This window comes from Miscanthus floridulus, chromosome 17 (genome assembly GCF_019320115.1).
Source record: "Miscanthus floridulus cultivar M001 chromosome 17, ASM1932011v1, whole genome shotgun sequence".
NCBI classification, from domain to species: domain Eukaryota; kingdom Viridiplantae; phylum Streptophyta; class Magnoliopsida; order Poales; family Poaceae; genus Miscanthus; species Miscanthus floridulus.
Genome location: NC_089596.1, coordinates 55,678,334 through 55,688,167, shown reverse-complemented (window position 1 = coordinate 55,688,167; position 9,834 = coordinate 55,678,334).

Sequence of the window (9,834 nt, the reverse complement as noted above, 5' to 3'; positions counted from 1 at the left end):
ATCGAGGCAAGTCACAGACTTATTATCCTGAGCACATACTTGGGTATGGGCTCTTGGAAGACTTGTTGCTCTCTTGTCGCAGATCCGGCTCTTTTCGGACCGACTGTTAGGGTTTTATTTTGGTGAAGGAGGTCCTTGCACCGCATTGAGTCCGGAACTCAGGGGCGAGGGCTTGGAGTCCCAGTTTGGACGGGGACCTGGACACCTGGGATAGGAGAGTGATGGGTTGGTCCTGCTTGTGCCCTGGGTATAAGTGGGGCATGTGTTTTTGGGGTACCCAGCTGGGGGCATTGATTCGCGAATCGCCGCATGATCCGGTACAGCTTGTTTCATGTCTAGCACCATATTTAGAACTGAAAGATGAAAGATAGAATGGAAAGAGGAAATCTAATTGCTTACAAATTGCTTGAAAGTAGCACATGTGCTTACATAGCATGGTTGGTTAATGAACCAATGCACTGCTAATAAAAAATCAAATATAAGGACACACCTTTAGTAACGCTTCCTGTAGATGCAATAAACCCACAAGCCAGAGAGCCTTGCATATCCTTGGAGTCTTTTCTTTCCTCCTGTCGAGTAAGTCTTGCTGAGTACAATTGAGTACTCAGGGTTTTATTCCCCCTGTTGCAGGTGACAGGTGGATGCTAGAACTGACCCTTGTGTGTGGATACCTCCTGGTGGGCTCAGCGAGGATTCCTTTACGCTGTGATCATAGTTGTTATTTATAACTCTTACCAAATGCTTTTATAAATGAAAGTTTCATAATCTGTTGTCATAGTTTATATATCAATACTTCATCATGTCATGATTAGATATTCATTTCTGCTGTAATTCTGATCACATGTTTATATTCCGCTGTTTAATTAAATTGTTCATAACTCTGATAATATGAATTCATTCCGCTGTTATATTAATAAATGTTATACTCTGATGTTGTATTAAAAGTGATGTAAGAAATGGTTCAGAATGATGTAAGCGTTATTCTCTCATTTGTGATCCTGATGGCAAAAATATAGATTTTTGGGTTCTCCCCTGGGGTGTGCTCGACGGAACCAAGTAATCTAGTGTTCTCCCTTGAGTGCTTAGTGTCTAATGGAAGACAAGCACTCCTATGAGGCATTGATTAGGCGGTTCTGCCACAGGTGGTATTAGAGCGCAAATGAGGAAATAAGGCTTCGAAAACCTTTTCTAAACTAAAATTTAACAACCCATTTTTGCAAAAAGTTAGGACGTTTGTATGTGAAGTTATATAAGTAGCCCTATTACTATGGTTATGTATCCAAGATAGATGGCACTCTGCTAACTTAGGTAGGCTTCATCAAGTTTTCTGCAGGTACACTGACTCGAGCATAGTCCGATAGTATCGACTAGTTATAGGGAGAGAATGATGTGCCAAAAATCTAAGAACGGTTGCCCTATATGTTGGCAACAATGAAAGGATGTATAGGACGTGCATTCATGCATATCATGTTTGTGCATTGTAGCGTCCGTATTGCTTCTAGATACACCATACATAGGTGTCATGCGTGTCGTATTGTGCACGACTGGCTCGTTCCTGTTTTAGAGTTAGGACAGCACTGTGGCTTCGTGTTTTGTGTTCACCCGTGGTTCATGCCTGTCGTGACCCATGTCTCCCCGCACCTCTTTTCTACACTCTTGTCGGACCCTTACCCTGTGGTTGTACTAGTCAGTAATGGCATCGCACATCGCTCGCCTCGAACGCGCGAATTTGGTCAATTCATTCGTAGTGATCTCACGCGGGAACCCTAGTGAACCGTGCTAGGACCACTGAACGCTCCACCTTTATAAGAAGAGCCTAACTTAGCTATTGGTATCACCACTCGGCGCACTTTAGCTCGCTTAGCTTTTCCTTTGAGCTAGCTTTTCGCTCAGCCTTCCTTGCAACCACCGCCAGAGATGGCAGGAGCCTAGGTTAGTACTTACTGCCTGAACGTTGAGGGCTTTCCTAGAATCCTGCATGCCACCCTGCAAAAGCTTAGAGTTAGAGCTCGTCCTGAGTATGAGGTTCGTGAGTATGAGGAGCATGGCATTGAGCAGTGTGAGGTTACCGTCTACATCGGGAAGAGTGAGGAGTTCCCCGACCTCACTAAAGCCTAGAGTGTGACCGCAACCAGGTTTTGCTTCATCAACACCTACCAGGTTGTGGCCCACAAAGCCTTGTGGTACCTCTGCTAGATCTATGAGGAGCCCATTGCCCATACCCCCATGAGGTTCTTTCCACCCTTGGACAAGAATCAGCGGGTATGGAGGGCTCGCATGGAGGCTTTACAAGGGCAGGATGCGCAAGAGGACAATCCTACCATGGCGCACTTGACCACGTACCTGCTTGCTCTAGATGAGCAGTATGACCGGCAAGCCCTGGAGCTAGGGGCATGCCTTCAGCGCGTCGAGGAAGCCAAGATCTTCAATCGGATGCTCCAAGTGCAGCTCGCCGAAGCGCATGCTAGTGCTATAGCTGCTGAGAGTCGGGAGGCTACCATAGAGGAAGCTTTGAAGGAGGCTGAAGATCGGCATGTCCATCAGCTAGGTGAGGCCTATCTGTTCACTAGGGCCAGGTGGAGGACACTAGCTGTTGATAGGTAGGATGCCCCGATCTTGGAGGGGATCCCTATCCACTTGCCTAGAAGGAGAACCGGTGATGTAGAACTGCCAGCACCTCCACCGTCGGAAGTGTTAGAAGCAGAACCCTTGGTTCCTCTCACTCAGCCATTGTCACGAGAAGATGTAGATTAGTTGCCTTGTAATGCTATACCCATAGTAGTAGTGCTTTTCGTCGCTGTCCTCCATATGGTACTGTTGTCGTTGTTGTCTTCCGTAGTTGTTGAGATCATCCGACCGTAGGTGAATGTCATGTCGTGAATGGGAGCCTAAATGCCTGTTCGTTGTACCCATATAAGACCATTGGAAATGCATCATGTTTATTTTGCTGTGTTTATTGCGTTCATCTACCTTAAGTTTTGTTAGGCGTGCTTAAATTTTTCAAGGACAACGTTAAGAGGGTTACAAGAGAAGTTGACATTCAGATGCTAGCAGATCAGTCATGATTGGATAGTATTGGACACTGTATCGACTAATTGTGGATGTCCCAGTAGAACACTTAAATCTCTTTAAAACAAATCTGTCGTTGGATTTGAATTCCTTGTCCCTTGTTGTGAAGGGAATCCTTGTCGTTTGAATTTTCCCTTGCAATACTCCCCTTACTCTGTGGTCTATGACCCCACCGCCTTCATGGCGTGCAAGTTGGTAATAGTTGCCTGGTTAAAAGCTTATGGTGCCATGATGAAACCGAGGGCTCCCTGTGGAACAACTGCCACATGGTGACGCTGCTCGGCACATGCTGGTATTGAGGTTGTTGACCAAGTACCTTTACCAAGTTACACCGCCATACCGCTTTTGCTACAAATAATTTCCTTGGAAATGTTTAGGTGTTCAAACGGGAAATCCACAACGAGTTGATGACATAGTGTTTTCTCTAAGTAAACAAAAAGGAGGTGGTTTTAGAGAAAGAAAGTATGGCATGATCTGAGTCTACATGAAAGACGGATGTGGTCGAGTAAAGGAAAGCAAAAGGAGACTAGTAAGGAAAGTTAGCAGTGGATAGTCGGGAGTAATTAAGAAGTCTCAGTGGATGTCATGTCTCAAGCCTGTGTTTTGTTGACCGCGCTACGCATGCTGGGTCATTTCGCTGCATGCCCTACGAACGCTGTCTGTATCGGGCTCCTAGCTCCCTATTTTCGCGTGGCCATAGCATCGTGTTGTGCTCATCGTCTTTGTGCATAGTGCATTTCTCCTTTTCCCAGCATCCAATCGACTCTCGACTCTCATGCCTCATCCCTCATACCAGACCCCCTTCCCTCTCCTTTCTTTCTTCTTTTGGTGACACGTTCGCCACACGCTGGCCTCATCGAGTGGACCTCCCCTGTTTCTCTCCTTTATTTTTCCCCCTACCGTTCGCGTTGGAAGCGCACCCTGTCTCTGACCTTATCTCCACAACATGCACCATCTATGTATCCCATCCCCGTCGCATCCGCTTCTGGTGTGTTGCGCCCCACCTCCGTTCACCCCTATAAAATACCCTTGGTCCTTGCTTTTCTTCTTCGTCCCCATTCTCCTCGCATCCAGAGTAGAGCTATGAAACTCAGTCCACATTGTGAAGCTAGGTTTGTCAGTCTGAGGTGATGGTGTAATCTGAGGAGAAGAAAGGATCTGGTTCGTTGAAAAAGTTCAAGTTCCCTTTTGGGTAGTCAATCTTAGGGTTCATGATGTTTTACTTCTCAGTCGACTGTTTCTGGATCTATTGGTGCTACGCCATGTTTTGGATAATCATCTTCTGGTTGTTTCTCCATTGCCCTCATCTATCTCGACTTCTGGAGTAGGTCTCAGTTGTACTAGGTTGCCCTTAACCATGTATCCCTAGATCCCCGTGTCATTTAGTATTCAAAGTCGTGTAATCTTTCGTGTAATCCCTGATCTACGAAATGTAATCGCGTTTCCCCTTTTCTGGTTCGAGCTTCGAATCTCAGGACGAGATTCTTTTTAAGGGGGGTTGGTTGTAACACCCCGGTGTTACGATCTTGTTTAGCACCGCGATTTAGGCCTAAGAAAAACTATCGAGACGATTTTTCAGATTTTAAAATTTAAAAATCCAGCTTTTCACGTCAATAGTAAAATCAGAAAGTATATTTTAAAGCGTTGTTTGTGGTGAATTGTTTTGCATAAAATAATTGCATAACGATTTAATGTTTTGTTTCATGGCTTGGTACGAGTATGAGCTACCATGTCCGATGTTTTTAGGTGAGCGGCAGTCGCACCGAGCATTTAGACTACAACACGTCCTTGTTCTTTTCTCGCTCTTTGTCGAGCGCCTGCTTTTCAATGACTCTCGTTATCTCTTTGCCTGTCTTGCATGGTCTCATCCTTTCCAACCTCAGTTGTCCGCTCTTGCCCTTCTCTCTTGTGTCGTGTCTGAAAATTTTAGGCGAGCGCCAGACGAGCAGGTACCCTGCTGCATCATTGAGTGTCCTGGCAGCAGCAGTACCCGCACTAGACGCTAGTGCATTCAGCAAGCAGCAAGTACATGCACCCATGTTGCCTTGCTGACCCTGCACTGCTCTCGCTAGGCACGCCACTGCTGGCCACGTGGTGCCGTCCTTCCCTGTCCCCCACGTCGCATCTATGAAATGGTGCCCTTTCGCCCACACGCAAGAGCACGAGTCTAGTTCTTGCTTTTTCCCCTTTCTTTTTCCATTGTTGCTCCTCGCGTTGCTTGCACGCATCTTGCACGCCGATGCGGCCGCATCTCTGCTGCCCACGCTGGTCCACGCCCGCTGGCAGTGCGCACCCCAAGCACCGCGCAAGTCCTCAATGTCGTGCCTCATCCGGCCACCCACGCCCTTGTCTTGCTTTTCCTCCCATGCCGCACGCCGGTGCCCCGTCGCCGCCTTTGGCGCACCAAACAGCGCGCGTGCCCCTTCAGCCCCAGCCGCGCTGGACCGCTCCACCTCGTAGTCGCAGCGCCTCCATCATCGGTGTTGCCCCTGCTTTCGCGTACGAGTGCTCTGCGCACCAGCGCAGCCGCAGTCCCTCTCCCTCTACTGGACATGCCGCCGTGCCGTGCCTCCCTCCCTCGAGTGTCGGTTCTCCCCAGCACAAGCTCACGCAAGCACCACAGCTCACTCTAGACAGCTACTACTTCCAAGCGCCCGAGCCCACATGCATCTTCATCCTACTCCCCGTGCCACAGCCTTCCCCGCTCCTTGCCGGCGCTGAGCGCCCAGCCGAACACGACTTGGTCGCTGCCCTCTCGACGCCCATGCCTGCATCTCGATGTCAACACCGCCATGGCTATGCCCATTGCCGTTGGCCCCATTGCGAGTGCTGCTCCTCCTCGCCGAGTCTCCGTGGCCATGCTCTCATAGCTCAACCACCACAGCGCCTCGCGTACATCTACACCGTGCTCGTGGCTGCCCTGGCTGTCTGGTCAGGCGACTCGCCCGCCCGTCGCCAGTCCTCCCTGCATGACCACGAGCGATCATCGCCCTCCATGCCTGCGCTGGGCCGCCACCCTATCTACGCCTCTCGTGCGGCCACACCATGGCCCACTGCTCCAGGCACCCTTTAGCTAGACCACAGCAGCCGCGCTGCCCTTCCGCGTCGCCCCACACCATCACCTCACCATGCCATCTCGGAGCCAGCAGTGCCGTCGGTGCCGCTGTTGATGCCGTCTTGTGTCTCCTCTGCTCCCTTCTATGAAGAAGATGTTGTGAAGAGTATAAGTCCAACCACAAACTTTATACAGGGTCCCTATTGCAAGATACTAGACTCACGTAAATAGTATGTTAGTACCGCTGATTAATTTAAGGAAATATGGGGGCCTTCTTGCAAATTCACCACTACGCCACTGCGCATCTGGGCCACGAGCCTGGGCCGTGTGTGCGTGCTGTGCGCTTGGACCACGCCCTCTCCACGCGTGGGCCGTCCGCTTTGGTTGCTGGGCCACCGATCATGCGCCCCTCCTGGGCCGCTGGCCGCGCGTCGCCTTGGGCCTCTAGTCGACCTGTGTTCGTTCTGCTGGATCACCGTGTCTGCGTGGGCCGCCAGCTTCCACTGGACCGCGAGCACGCGCTGGCCCGTTTTGATTTCTAGAGCGATTTATAATTTAGCTTATAAAGTGAACTTGAAAAATCAATATAAAATTGTGTAGGTGTCCAAAAATGGTAAAACCAATTTTGTTAGTCTCCTAAAATTATGAGCTACCTGTTAATAGAGTTTGTTCACATAGTTTGATAATGTTTTTGGGACCTATATAATTAAATTAAGATACTTAACATTATAAAAATATAAACTTGTAGGAATTGTTGTGATCAATTGGTTATAGTGTTAAATCTGAAATTGGTACAGTAGGCTCCTAGAAATGTTAGGTACTCGTTGTAATTTTTGTAGCTCTAGAATAATTAGTTTGCTAGATATATAATGATGTCCTATTTGAATAAAGATTAAGATGATAGAATAAAATAAAGAAACACCTTGCTTTATATAACTAAAATAATTGTGGGGAAATAACGCCTTATCCGACAACGTGTATATGTAGCCTAAGTACGATTGTCGTTAGAATTAGCCCGTTAACTCGAGAGGCGTACGTTGTATTTTACGGGTCATGATTGCAGTCAATTAATTACATCTTTACATTGCATTGCATTACATTCCATATCATAATAGGGACGTCGATGGATCACGGAGTCATCGGGAGTGCTGGAGAAATGGTGCTTTTGGAGATCATGTCGCCATGATGGAAAGCTAACTTCTGATTATATTTTACCTAGGCAAGCCCCGGGCATAACCCCTACTTTTTTGTAGTTTAAATTATATTTGTGCATTAAGTTTTAAGTAGTTGAATGAAACTCAGTTCCATATATATCTTTATCCTATGAGTCTTACTAGTATGACAGGATCATGTAGAATGCTATGCTACAGGACTCCGATAGAAGTCGAGTGATTGCCTGTCACTCGCGAGAGATAGGAAATATATTACTGTATTATTATCACTTGAAAAATATAAATGGTGGAAAGGAAAAATGGTGACCGGGTAGGGATATGGTTTTGGTATTGGTGGGTGTAAGAGGTTGCGTCGCCGTGGACTCAGGGCATAGCCTGGTTACGCTGTTTTCCCTATCTGGTCGGTTAAAGACCAATCATTACATAAGCCATCGAGGCAAGTCCCTTGTGTGTGTATACCTCCTGGTGGGCTCAGCGAGGATTCCTTTATGCTACGATCGTAGTTGTTATTTATAACTCTCACCAAATGCTTTTATAAATGAAAGTTTCATAATTTTTTGTCATAGTTTATATATCAATACTTCATCATGTCATGATTAGATATTCATTTCCGCTGTAATTCTGATCACATGTTTATATTCCGCTGTTCAATTAAATTATTCATAACTCTGATAATATGAATTCATTCTGTTGTTATATTAATAAATATTATACTCTGATGTTTTATTAAAAGTGATGTAAGAAATGGTTTAGAATGATGTAAGCGTTATTCTCTCATTTGTAATCCTAATGGCAAAAATGTGGATTTTTGGGTTCTCCCCTAGGGTGTGCCTGACAGAACCAAGTAATCTAGTGTTCTTCCTTGAGTGCTTAGTGTCTAATAGAAGATAAGCACTCCTGTGAGGCATTAGATTAGGCGGTTCTACCACAATCACCGACCATACATGGCCCTGTGATACAAATATATGGTCCCACCCACTACAAGATGGGATCCACGATGAAGGTCATGACATCAAAGCATCTAGAACAGGAGAACACCCTAACCCTGACGATTGGGGTCGTAGCTCTTAGTTCTGTAAAGCCACCAGGTGAACGACAACCTAGGGCGGTTATCTACTTTGGGTACAGCACCCCTAGAGACTAGGAGCGATGACGGAGGGCACTACGGACACCATGTTGCACAGGATGGCTGATGAACCATCATCAAGGCTATAGTGCCGCCATGGTTGGCATAGTAGCGCCACGCCACACCATGACATAACGAGGCCAGAAGGCCATGACAATAACCACGACTGGACGTGCACCAAAAGATGGCGTAGCTTGCAAGCCAAGTTAGCTAAGACCACCCTCAGGCTCTCAACCCTTCGGTCAGGAGAACCTTCTACTTTGTATGCGCTCTGGCCCCGAACTCTATATAAGGGCAGCTAGGGCACCCTCTCTAGATATTATGAATCCTCTACCATTCCATTCATTCACCATCATAGTAGGGCACCTAGAGCTTCTCTTCGAGCAGCCCTTCACCTAGCATAGGTCCTTCCATCTCTTCCACCATTCTTGCACCCCCCCCATTGTAAGAACTTTAGAGCATTCAAGCAAGGAACATGCACTCGATCATCTCTGAGACTAGACGTGGGGCTCTAGCCTAAACCAGTATAAATACTCGTGTCTACTTGGATGCTACCATCACCTTCCTAGAGCAGCATGGTAATCATATAAGTTTACTAGTCTGGTTTATAAAACACCGACAAATACCCAAATTACTCAAACTAAAATTGGATTTCTAAACTTACTATCCAAAATAGCGACATGGTAATTCGAGATTGGGTATTTTTAGGGTCGAGTATGAGTAAAACCTATATGTCGGCGTTTTGTACCACTGATGAGTAAATATATTATTATGTTTAAGGTTCCTAATGGTGTAGCACATATGACATGGAGATCTATACTGGTTCGAGCAATGCAGTCCTACCTCTAGAGGCTAGAGAGGTGTTCATTGCGGTGTCATGAGTGCTTGAGAGTTTAGCCAGGGATAAAGTGTTATTGTGACCCTACCTCTGCTCTTCACAAGATGATTTAGTGACCCCCCATATGTTTCACCAAGTGGTTCGACTGCTATTGCACTGTCCGAGATTTCTTCACTCGCCACCTATCTAATCTTATCGTATGCTTAGGTGACCTTCAACTCCCCTTCAATAGATCATCTGATGTTTACTGGCTTCTAGGTTGTCCTTGTCTACACATCACCGCATGATCTTGTGGCCTTCATCTCCCCTTTAGTGGATCGTCTGGTGCTAACTATTTTTCCTATTTTCTTGATTCCTTCATAATTTATTCTCTAAACTTCACAACACTTGTTTAGATGCATCCATAGGACCTAGGTAAACATGTCTAAAATATGGTGGGACACATGTTAGTCTTATTGATTGTGTATGTCATTAAAATCAATCAAAACCCCTGAAGACATGACATGTTGGCTATGTTTGCTACAATAGTCACACTTCATTCAACATAAATTCTAAAGCTAACGGGTGTATGGAG